A 13,513-nucleotide genomic window follows, 5' to 3' on the forward strand; every position below is an offset into this window, starting at 1 on the left:
TGTGCTATGCTGGGGGCTCTCTGAGCAGAGAATGTGCCTGATTCAAGACAGGTTAGCTGAGAGGATAGATGTGTCATAAGCAAAGCCCAGGAAATCCTATTTTCAACAAATGAGAGATTCAAGGACCAAGTCAGGATTTGGGTGTCAAACTTTACTTTTTTTTCCCCCTCTCCCAAAGCTGGGCAGTTCAGAAGGGGCATTGTTTCTTCCTTTCAAATCAATGAGGCAAGGAATTGTCATATCAGCTCACCAGTGCCCACTGCAACTTTCTACATCATGGCATCCCTCCACCTTTATCAGCTTAGACCTCCACCTCCCTCTTCCGTATTCCCACACCCAACTTCTTACCTTCTAGATCCACAACCCCCCTCCTGCTGCTTTCTTTGCCTATCATCCAGCCAAGTCTTGCCTTTATCTTTTCAAACCTTTCACCGTGCCTCAGACCAATATTTTTGGCCCACCCTCTTTTATCCCTGCTTTTCCTGTCCCTTGGCTCCTCCCTTTTTGCTCTTACCAACTTCGCTGCATCAGACCCTCTGGTCTTTCTGCCCACTACCTGCCTCTACGTGTCCTATGCAGCTCCCATGTCCTGGGGCAACTTGCTTACTTACCATAGTCTTGAAAGTAGTTGTCTTTTACTATGCTCTTTACTTGTAAAAAGTGGAATGTTAAACAACACTCTCCCAGTTTCAGGAATTTGTTTTTTCTAATTATTTTTTTTCCTAGTGTATGTTTTCACTTTAGGTTTCCTTATATTTTTCTGTTGTTATTGTTGGGCTTGTTTGTTTATTTTATTTTTTTTCCAGGCCTATTAAGCTGTTAAGTAAAAGCTAAGTTACCTTGGTTCTTTACCTCCCAATCTTTTCCAACTCCCCTTTGGTTCACTGAAAAATAAGAGAGGTTTTTATGATTTTCTTTTTAAAGTACAAGTAAATGAATCTTGACAGTAGGTTAAAGCTTTAGAAAACTAAATAACTGAAGGGGTTTACCAAAGAAGCTATTCACTGTACAATAGAACTTAATGATTATACAGTAGAAGTTACTTACTGTATAGTAGAAGTTACTGACTACAGAGAGACTATTGAATTAATTGAATTTCAGTGGGGCCCACCGTTCTCATAGCTTATGATTTTCATCCCTCTTTGCCAGTATTGGTTGGCTGGTTACATGTTACCTTAACTTGAACTGACCTAGTTTTTTCTCCTTTGTTGTGGTATTTATTGCTTTCCATTGCTTTCAGTGAGAGTGGCATAAGATCATAAGACAGTTCTATGATTTGAGATGGCACATAATGGTCTGAAGCAAGGAAATTCCTCAGCTAAGAATAACCCAACTTTTTCTCAGTTTCCCCTTTAGGATTTTAGGATACATAGTCTTACTAGGGGGCCAGGGGGCAGAACTTTGAGGAAACATCGCATGTCTGCTCGCGACATACAAACTAAAATAGTTTAGTGTCTAAAGCTGCTCTTTTCAAGTAGAACCCACTACCAGTAAGAGAATAGCCCTGAGCGCCACAAAGCTCCTTGGGGAAACAATGTGTAAGGCACAGTGGGCCTGGTGTGGCTTTTAAGGAATAACTTTCTTCTGAAGTTCTACATTTTACCCACATGCTGAGGGTGTTACAGTAGGGGTTTTGTTTGTCAGACAATACGCAGAGACAACTTGTTTATGTTTCACCTCACATTGTGAACTAACTGCAGTTTTGCTAAGAGGAGAAATCTTCCTTCTCCATACGTGGTTTGCCAGGTAGAGATGGGGAGGGCAAGGCAAGGCCCCCTTGGCAGGGATATATTTATAGGAACTGTCTCAAAGACAAGGGATGCTCAGAAATGTTCTTAGTACACACTGTCACTTACAAAAGATTTGTTTTCAAATACTAACATGTTACATTGCGTTGGGTTGGGTTAGTGTTTTAAAGGCAGTTGTATGTTATGTATTATTTTCTTTAGTGCAAAGAACCCAATGTCCAAATCAAAGCCAAGGGATTCCATGGGTTTGCCAGGGTCTAGGGATTGCAAATTACTATAACCTGATTAGCATCAGTATGGGATCATAAATTTAGAGTGGAAGTGACCTTTGAGGTTAGATAGCTCAACCTTTTCATTTTTCAGATGGAAAAACAGAAGCCTAGAGAAGATCATATAGGTGATAAGCATCTGTTTGCCTTCCCAAAAACAATTTTCCCCAGATAACTTTTGCAATAGTTTTTGCATTTAAAAAGTTAGCAGGGGGGGCAGCTAGGTGGTGCAGTGGATAAAGCACCAGCCCTGGATTCAGGAGTACCTGAGTTCAAATCCGGCCTCCGACACTTGACACTTACTAGCTGTGTGACCCTGGGCAAGTCACTTAACCCCCATTGCCCCGCAAAAAAAAAAAAAAAGTTAGCAGGGGGGCAGCTGGGCAGTGCAGTGCATAGAGCACCAGCCCTGGATTCAGGAGGACCTGAGTTCAGATCCAGCCCCAGACACTTAACACTTACTGGCTGTGTGACCCTGGGCAAGTCACTTAACCCCAATTCCCCTGCAAAAAAACAAAACAAAACAAAACAACAACAAAAATTATATCAGTTAAAGTCAACAAACACTTCTTTAAAAACTTATTGAGGGGGCAGCTAGATGGCACCGTGGATAGAGCACTGGCCCTGGAGTCAGGAGTACCTGAGTTCAAATTCGGCCTCAGACACTTAACACCTACTAGCTGTGTGACCCTGGGCAAGTCATGTAACCCCAATTGCCTCACTAAAAAAAAAAAAATTATTGAAAAGACTAAAAAGAATGATATTCCATTTGCTGACTAAGGTTGAGGAATTTAATAACAGATAATGAAGAAAATCACACAATCCAGGAATTTCTTTAGGAGTTGCTTAATATGCAAATATTCCAGGGATTGAACTGTATATATGTGAGAGATTCTCTGCTCCCTAGGACTTTAATCAATTGTGGTATTATAAAATGGGATTTTGCTCCCCAAAATGGGAAGCTTGGCATATCTCATTAATTATTTTTGTTGTTGTGAATAGTTGTCATGAGTGTGGGGTGGTAGAAAGAGTACTAGCCTTAATAGCCAAAGCCCTTCGTTCAAATCTTGGCTTGAATGCTGATTATTAGCCCTGTAATCCTGGGGAAATGATTTCATTTCTCTGAGCCTGTTTCCTTGGCTATAAAATAGGCATAATTATCATAGCACACCTACCTCGAAGGGTTGTTGTGAGGAAAGTGCTTTGTAAAACTTTAGGGGAGTAGATAAGTATGAGAAATCATTATTATGCAAAAGTCAGGGCTTTTGGGGCATCTTGAAATATGGAGGGTGGGGGAATGGACAGAGATAACTCTGCAAGATAAATTCAGTTCTGGAGATGTGACTAATTTTTCCAAAACATTATTTTCAGCATGTCATTACTGCTTAGACATTTTCACTAGTTTCCTATTGATTTCCATATCAAGTCTTAACTCCTCTGCCAGCCTTTTGAGGACCCGCCCTTCTGTTCCCAAATATGGTCTTACCTTCTTACCTTTCCAACATGATTTATCATTCTTCCTTACAGCACAGTCTATTTTCATCAGGGTGGTTTCCTCCCTATTCTGTGAGCGTGCCACATTCATGTTATCCCACTCACCTAGAAAAACTCCCTTTCACCCTAAGTTGTAATGGTCATATCCAGTACAGTTGCAGAAAAAGCTCATATGCCTGGGAACATCTGTGAAACTGGGGAACCACCGTAGATGTTCCACACAAAGGCCACACCCCATGCCTTCAGCTACCTGGCCAAAAAAAGCTTCATTTGCCATCTGGAAGCGTGGGTGCCCCTACTACCATGAAATCCAGTGTGAAACATCCTACCTTGAACTTTGATCTATTCCCCCCCTTCCCAACCCCTTCCCCTCTCCTTTGTCCTTCCCTCCTACTTCCCCCCACCGTAAGAAAATGCTATAGACCTAGCCATGCTAGTAAGAGAGAAAGCATTAGGGAAACTTCGGTTTGGAACTGTTCTCCTATAAAATTCTGTCCTGCCTAGATTGCAGCCCCTTTTCTTCTATTTTATGTCTGTTTTGTTTTCTCCTGAGGTGATATCTTGGGTATAAACATTTATGCCTCTGAGAGAACAGCAGTATTTTGAAGGTTATTGCATACCTACACACTTCTTTTGTAGGGCATTGCATATATATGTGAGAAAATAATTATTAATGACCGACCTGGGGAACTTCAGATTCCCCTTGTTACCTGATGTCAGCCAGACTTGCAGTCCTCCTCAGGACCACACCCAGATAGTTGCAAGCCTTCTGGCTCTGTCTGGGTGGGGTCCTAATTCTTAAGATTGATTACCATATAGGAAGATATTGTCCACCATCAAGGGGACATTTCAGTCCTTCTGCCCTGATATAACCCACCTTTAATTACATGAACCAATTAGATTTGATTGATGTATAATGACCCACTTCTTATCAAAAAGGGATAAAAACCATAAAACTGTAGCTACTCTGTCTCCGGACCACAGAGAGGCTAGGGAGCTTTATTAATCCATTACCAGTAGAGATTGATAAATTGATAACAAGCTTACCCAAAACATGTGTCTCTCAATTATTTTAACTGTCACATACATGTGCATACACACATATGTACATATATACCTACATGTCACTTAACCTTTCTCAGCTGGTTTGCTTATCTGTAAAAAAAGATAATAACATCACCTACCTCACAGGGTTACTATGAAGGCCAAACCTTTGCAGACCTTAAAATGCTACATAATTGCTAGCTATCATTATTTTTGTTTTGTTTTTTGTTTTGTAGGGCAATGAGGGTTAAGTGACTTGCCCAAGGTCACACAGCTAGTAAGTGTCAAGTGTCTGAGTCTGGATTTGAACTCAGGTCCTCCTGAATCCAAGGCCAGTGCTTTATCCATTGCGCCACCTAGCCGAGCAGCTAGCTATCATTATTAAGACTAGCATTAATGATAATTATTTAGCAAAGGTAAATAACTGTAGCTAAAAATTGATCTTGGCTCAGTTCATATACTTTTAAAGTTTTTTTTTTAACAAGGGAACCTATTAATAGCACGAAAAGGATCCATGTTTGTTGGCTTTTGTACATGGAGGAATAGAAGGATCAGTGGCTCAAGATTTAATCCTCGAGACCAATTAAATCTTTTTAAAGTTTTCTAAAATTTCTTTTTACATGTATCTATAATCTGGCCTTCTCACTGGCCCTCCCAATGGATAAAAACAAAACAAAACAAAACAGAAAAATAAAACCCTTGTCATTGACATACATAGTCTAGGAAAACATTTCCATATTGGCCATGTCTGAAAATGTATGTCTTTCTGAGTTTGAAGTTCTTCACCTCTCTGACAGTGAAGAGGGCTAAGGTTTTGTTAATGACTTTTTCTTAATCCTTATCCTTCTTGACTTCTCGGCATGCTTTAACACTATTGATCATCTACTTCTCCCTGCTACTCTATTTTCTCTAGGTTTTCATGTTACTGCTCTTTCCTAGTTCCCCTCCCTCCTCTCTGATTGCTCCTTCTCAGTCTTCTTTGCTTGATCTTCACCCAGGTCACATCTGTTAATCCTAGGTGTCCCCCCAAAGCTCTGTGTTGGGCACATTTCTCTTTTTCCCCTATAATATTTCACTTGGTGATTTCATCAGCTCCTATATCTCTATGTAGGTGATTCTCAGATTTATTTGTCCTGCTCTAACCTTTCTCTTGACCTCTAATCTCATTTCTCCAGGGGCAGCTACATGGCACAGTGGACAAAATGTCAAGCCTGGAGTCATCCAGACTCCTCTTCCTGAATTCAAACCCAGCCTCAGACACTTATTAGCTGTGTGACCTTGGGCAAGTCACTTAACCCTGTTTGCCTCAGTTTCCTCATCTCTAAAATGAGCTGGAGAAGGAAATGGCAAACCACTTTCTTTGCCAAGAAAACCCCAAATGCGGTCATGAAGAGACAGACACAACTGAAAACCAACAACTCACTTCTCCAGCTATCTATGACATCTTGAATTAGATATCGCATAGACATCTTAAACTTAATATTTCTAAAACTGAATTCCCATGTCCTCTCCAAACCTCCCCTCTACCTAGCTTCCCTGTTACTGTCCAGAGCCCATCCTCCCAGTCACTCAGGTTCACAAACTCATTCTCATTCTTGACTCTTCACTATCTCACCTTTCCCCCTCCCCCCATCTAATCAGTTGTCAAGTTCTATTGTTTCTACCCTTCTAACATCTCTCATAGAAGCCTCCTTCTCTCCTGCAACACTACCTACCACCCTGCTGCAGCTTCTTATCATCTGACACCTGGACTATTGCAGTAGCCCAAGGGTGGGTCTGCCTGCCTTCCCAAACTCTCTCCACAGTCTAGTCCACCCTCCACTTGTCTGTCAGATTGATCTTCCTCAAATACAAGTATGGCCATGTCACTCCCTATTAAGTAAATTCCAGTGAGCTCACTCTTATCTTCAGGATCACATATACAATCCTCCTTTGGACTTTTACAGCCCTTTACAATCTGGCCTCCTCCTATAGTTCCAATATTTATACATCTTATATTCTCCAACCTAGTGACATAACACTTCATCTCCTTATTCCAAGGATTTTCACTGGCTGTTCCCCACGTTTGGAACTCTCTCCTTCTCTCTCTGCTTCCTGGCTTGTCCAACTTCTTTGAAGTCTCACTTAAGACCTCACCTTCTACAAGAAGCCTTTCCCAGGTCTACCTAACTGTAGTGCCTTCCCTCTGAGATTATACCCAATTACCCTATAAATATTCTATTTGTTTATAAGCGTGAGTGTTATTATAAGTTCTTTATAAGAGTAAGTACTGATTTTTTTGTTTTTGTTTTTGGTGGGGCAATGAGGGTTAAGTGACTTGCGGGGTCACACAGCTATTAAGTGTCAAGTGTCTGAGACTGGATTCGAACTCAGGTCCTCCTGAATCCAGGGCCAGTGGTTTATCCACTGCGCCATCTAGCTGCCCCTAAGAACTGGATTTGTTTGTTTTTTTAACCTTTCTTTGTATCTTCTTTGCTTAGCATATTGCCCAGCACATAGTAGGATCAGAATAAATGCTTGTTGATTTCCTAATAGTTTTCTGTACTGCTTTATCATTTCATTGATCAGAGCTCTCAAAATTTTTAAAGTTTTTCCTATAATGTTGTAATTGTTTAAATTGTTCTTGTAGTTTTGCTTACTTTGCTCTCTATCAGTTTATACACGTTTTCTCTGAAACTATTTTGTCATTTCTTGTGGCACAATAATGCTCCATTCCTAGGCTATAATTTTTTTTTTTAGCTATTCCTCTTAGATTTACAATTTTTGGCTACTGTGAAAAATGCTGCTGTAAATATTTTTGTACAATTAGGTCCTTTTTCTCTTTCTTTAATTTGAGGATGCATGGTTTACTAGCTTTTTGGAAGTGGTTCCACATTGGTATCAATACTTAATTATCTAAATATAAAAACAAACATTATCTGTAATGGAAAAAAGTTAGAAGACTTTCCAATAAATTCAAGAGTAAAGCAAGAATACCACTACTAGGTGTTTTTTTTTAAAGGAAAAAGGGCCTAATATATATATATATATATATATACATAGCATATTTGTGGCAGCAAATAATTGGAAATCAAGGGAATGCCCATCAATTGGAGAATGGCTAAACAAGTTGTGGTATATGATTGTGATGGAATATTCTTGTGCTACAATAAATGACAAAGCAGGATGCTTTTAGAAGAACCTGGAAAAAATATGAACTGATGAAAAGTGAAGTTAGCAGAACCAAGAGGAAATTGTACACAGTAACACAAATATTTTACAATGATCAACTATGATAGACCTAGCTCTTCTCAGCAATAAAATGATCCAAGACCATTCTGAAGGACTCATGATGAAAAATGCTATCCACCTCTAGAGAAAGAACTGACAGAGTCTAAATGTAGATCAAAACCTATTTTTAAAAAAATAATAAACATTTTTATTTATAGTTTTGAGTTGCAAATTTTAGCCCTCCTTCTTTCTCTCCTTTCCCTTCTCCCTGCAGTGGTAAGCAATCAGATATAGGTTATACATGTGCAATTATGTAAAACATTACCACATTGGTCATTTTGTACAAGAAAACTTGAATAAAAGAAAAATGAAAGAAAGTGAAAAATAGCAAGTTTCAGTCTGTGTTCAGTCAACATCAATTCTTTCTCTAGGGGTGGATAATATGCTTCATCATTACTCCTTTGGGATTGTATTGCTGAGAATAGTTGTCATTCACAGTTTTTCCTGTTTCTGTGTATACAACATTCTCTTGTTTTTTCTCACTTCACTATATATCAGTTCATACAAGTCTTTCCAGGTCTTTCTGAAATCATCCTGCTTGTCATTTCTTATAGCACAATAATATTCCATCATCATCATCATATACCACAGCTTGTTATCCATTTCCCCAATTGATGGCCATTCCTTTGATTTCCAATTCTTAGCCACCACAAAAAGAGCTGCTATAAATATTTTTGTACAAATAAGTCTTTTTCTCTTTTTTTGGATGTCTCAAAAACCTATTTTTAAAAGTTTCTTTATTTGGCTTTATTATTATTTTTTGGTCTGTGGTTTCCTTTTCAACATGGCCAATATGGAAATATGTTTTATATGCTTGAACAGGTATAATCTATAAAAAATTACTTGCCTTCTCAAGGAGGGGAGAAAAGAGGGAGGGAGAGAATTTGGAACTCAAAATTTAAACAAATAAATGTTAAGCATTGTTTTTACATGTAATTGGGAAAAATATTGGAGTCAGCTAGGTGGCACAATGGATAAAATACCAACCCTGGATTCAGGAGGACCTGAGTTCAAATCCAGCCTCAGACACTTGACACTTACTAGCTGTGTGACCCTGAGCAAGTCACTTAACCCTCATTGCCCCACAAAACAAACAAAAAAAGAAGATAAGAAAAAATATAAACACTTAGAAAAAAGAATAAAACCAGGATACCTATTATATATTTAACATGCTAGCTGTAGCAATAAGATGAAAAATAAATTGAAGAAATAAGCATTGACAAAACTAAAACAAAATTATAGGTTTTTGCAGATATGATGATTTATGGAGAAAGTCTCAAAAATGAACCAAAAATTAATCAGAATAATAAATTCAGCAAAGTCACAGGATATAAATTTAAACTACATAAATCATTAACATTAATTTATGTTTCCAGCAAAACTGAACAGGAAGAACTAGAAAGAGAAATTCCATTCGAAATTACTACAGAAACAATAAAATATTTGAGAATATATCTATGAAGATTCATCAAGGAACTATATGAATCCAACTGTAGTATACTTTATATAGAAATAAATATATACATAAGTAATTAGAAAAACATTAATTAATCATGAAACATTAATTGGTCAAACCAATATTATAAAATTGATAATACATACAACCTAAATTAATTTTAGGAAAGATAAGAGAACTAACATTTATTAATATATACTATGTACTAGGTACTGTACAAAATGCTTTATAGATATCTCATTTTATCTTCACAATAACTCTGTGAGGTAGATGCTAGTATCTTCCTTATTTTGTGGTTGAGCAAACTGAAGCAGACAGAGGTAAGACCCAGAATCACCCAGCTAGTTGGCTTCATTTGAACTCAGGTCTTTCTAACTCGAGTCTCAATGCTACCACCTAGCTGCCTACATACTGCATTTACTCATTAATTGCTGGACCAGTCTTTCCTACCAAAGGAATATTTTATAGACCTAAAAAAAAAAGTATATATTGGAACAAAGATTGAAAATTTCAAGAATAATATTGAAAAGAGTGTGAAGGAAGGTAACCTATCAGTATCGGATCTCAAGCTATACTATATAGCAGTAATCATTAACATTATTTGGTACTGGTTTGAAAAAAAATGAGGTTGATCAGTGAACAGGTTAGGTACACAAAATACAGAAACAATCAAAACACAGCAGCATAGTGTTTGATAAACCTAAAGACCCTAATTATTGGGGGAAGGACTCACTATTCCACCAAAACTGATAAGAAAACTGAATGGTAGTTTCTGGTTTTATAGATCAATTTAATAGTCTTGTTGCCTCCAGTTTTATTAGTCCCTTCTCTACATTATCAGGAGTTGTACTCTGTTCTTTAGTTGGAGATTTCTGATTTGTTTTTCAATTTTTTTTAAAGTTATATGCCCAACTCATTGACTTGTTATGTATCTCTTCAGTTAATAAAAATGTCTAGAGTTTTAGTTAATATACTTACAATTGAATCTGTTTTTTTTGTTTGTTTCTTTCTATCTATATCAAGTCATAGAAAGAAGCAAGGAAGGAATATAGAGCCCCATAGGCTATTTTCCCTTCTACCTATCTGGATTGTTTATCTTTTCAAGGCCTTAGGTCATCTTACTTCCTCCTTGTAGCTGTCTTTAACAACACCAGCCCACACAGATCTCTTCTTTCTTTGAATTCCTGTAACAGTTTGCATCTCATAATGTATCACTTAATTACAGAGAATCTTTTATTGCTTTCTTGCTTTATGTGTGTTAGTCTTATCTCCCAAACTAAATAATAAGTACCTTGAGGACATGGTCCATGTATGTTTGTCCTTCATTTTTGAAAAGGACTATGACATCTGGGTGATGTCATGACTTGTACTGAATTGGATTTAATTGAAGGAGGGCTGTGCAAGGTCACAAACCTCATTCTTTTCCCCAGAACCATCTGTATCCTGTGGAAAGATACATATCAGGATGACTGGAGACAGCTCCTGAAGTTTAAGGCAATGGGGGTTAAGTGACTTGCCCAGGGTCACAAAGCTATTAAGTGTCTGAGGTGAGATTTGAACTCCGATTCTTCTGACTCCAGGTCCAGTGCACTGCATTGTACCACCTAGCTGCACCCCCCCAAGGTCCATGTAATGATTTTGTAGTTCCCTAAATACCTAATACAATGTTGGGCATGAAATAAATATTCAGTAAGAATTTGATCGATTGATTAAACTTGTTATACTCCTGGAGAAATCCCAGCTTGATCTAAGTTCCCCAAGGGTGATCCATTTTTCCTATTCTTACCGTACCCGTTCTCTGGGAAATGTTTTATTATTTCTGCTTTATCACCTTCTTAGAATTCTGTGGATGGGCACTATTCTCCAACTGATCTCTATCTAAGAAGTCCCTTACATGTGGGCCACCTCATTATCTGGTAGTGTTGGTTGAGGGATTTAGCAAGTGTGAAGTATGACCAATTTTCTGCTGCTTCCTTGGAGTATGCTACCTAGCAGTATGCCAAAACATGACACCACTAATGCATCGATAAGGACCATGTAGATATCCCAAAGTCATCTAGAAACAAACCAAAAACCTTTTCCTGTTATTTCATTTTATGATGTTTCAAGTCTATACCATGGAAGATAGACTTGGGGAGGTGAGAATCCTTACTCATTCCACCTAGTATGGAAATGTTTTTCTGCCTAAAGCAAGAATTGAGTAAAAGTAATAGAGGCTTTATCACCGTTCACATATGAAACAGAGGACACTGCTTATCCACCCTCAGTATGACCTGCATTTTGACTTTATTTTATTTTACATTGAGTATAGATTTTTTGTTGTTGATCTGTGGTATCCTTATGACCAGTGGTACTGTTGTATCTGTTTGACTTTCAAAGCTCTCTATAATCTTACTCTGTCAACTTTTCTGACTTGTTTTGCTTTCCCTACGTAAGATAAATTGCTCTACTTGTTATTAACCAGGCAGTAAACACCAAACACCTTAAAAATGTTGTCCTTCTCATCCATTCTTGGAGTGCTCTTCACCATTCTTCCTTTCTCATCCTTTCTGTATATTGCAAATCTTACCCATCTTTTAAAATTTAAGCTCAGTCCTTATTTGTTTCTGTAAAGATCTCCCTGGCCAGTCCATGATGACCTCTTCCTTCTCTGAACTATTATAGCACCTGGTATTTTTTTAAAGGATAACTCCCATTATCAGTTATTCTTAACTGTCAACTTGATTGTAAATTATCCAGGGAATGGGCAATAGCTTATACTTTTTTGTATTACATGGTGCTTTGCATGTAGATAATACAAAGGTATTTCCCAATGCTCAGGAAATGTGTATTCAATGACAGCTATCATAGTCTGTGGTACAGAGTTTTCCCCCTCTAATCTGTACTAATTACCGTATATGGGGATTAAGCTGTTGATTTTGCCTTTCTTAGCATTCTTATCTAACCAACTGGCAATCTTTATCTGGAGTGAGAAAAGGTAAGGTCTTCTCTTCTTGATTAATTGCTTGATTAAAGTTGTGATACTCTTGGAGTTCTTGACAAGGCATCTTGGTCTGGTACTTTGGTAGGATAGAAATAACCCTGAACTTGGACCAAAATTTGAATTCCTCTGTGACCTCAGCCAAGTCACTAACTCATTGGAATTTCAGTTTCCTCTTAAAGTGATGGAGTTGTACTCGATGACCTCTGATGTGGCATCCGGGATCCTTTGATTTAACTCTATTATACCTCTCATTAAGTACCTGATGTTTTGCCTGGAGAAGTAATGGGTTCATGTCTAACTAGAGGTCTTCAGGAGAGAGCTAGATGCCTGGTTATGATACAAAATGGCTTCTTTTCCAGCTATAGATTCAGATAGTTGGCTTTTCAGGTCCTTTCCAACTCTGAATTTCTATGATTATCTTCTGATTTCTCATTAACTGTTGAAAAAGTGCTCTTTGGTGGTTCTGCTACTGTTTTTACAGTTATGACCTGTGCAAGTTAGAGATATTAAAAACCATAGATTTGGACTCATTAAATCTGGCCTTAGACCTGCTATATGCATGTTTATACTGGACCTAATAAATAATTGATAGTAGTGTTTTTGGAGAATAAGAAAAAGAAAGTAATATGCAAATTAAGATCATTATGGAAACAAGTACCGTCTCATAATATATCCACGTCAGGAGGACTCAAGAGTATGACATGGTAGCCTGAAAGCTACCATGGATTTAGGCTGTCTCTTGATGGTAACATAATTTTCAGAATGAGAGAGGTGGTGGTCTTGCTTTACTCTGTCCTGGTCAGGCTTTATCTGGAGTATTATTATATTCAGTTCTGGACATTACATTTAGGAAGGACTTTGATGAACTAAAAGGCATCCAAAGAGAGTGACTAGGATGACCAGAGGAGGGTAGATCATATAAAGTTTCTACATGAGGATTAGTTGGAAAGCCAGGGGATTTTTAGCAGGGTTAAAAAAAGGTAGAGGGAATGTGATAGTTGTCTTCAAGTATTTGAAGAGCTATTTGTTCATTTATTTGTTTATATGACAGCGGCTCCTGTTGCACCAGATCTTACAAATGATTGGCATACGAGCTCTCATATATTCCATTTCTAATCTAGGCTAGTCTGCACACCCTTGAGTAATCTGGTAGCCCTCCTATATTCTGGAAGTTCACCATATCAATGACAAACTATATGAAGACACCTGATCGGCTTAGCAGAGTGTAGTTCAGAACTACTGAGCTCAA

General features: G+C 38.0%; 1 protein-coding gene across 3 annotated transcripts in view; it reads left to right on the plus strand.

Moving 5' to 3' along the window:
* Nucleotides 1-13,513, plus strand: part of C4H1orf21 (chromosome 4 C1orf21 homolog) — a 291,700-nt gene that overhangs the window by 12,746 nt on the left and 265,441 nt on the right. The gene's annotated exons all lie outside the window — the stretch shown is intronic.

Source organism: Dromiciops gliroides, chromosome 4, assembly GCF_019393635.1.
Source record: "Dromiciops gliroides isolate mDroGli1 chromosome 4, mDroGli1.pri, whole genome shotgun sequence".
Taxonomy (NCBI): Eukaryota; Metazoa; Chordata; class Mammalia; order Microbiotheria; family Microbiotheriidae; genus Dromiciops; species Dromiciops gliroides.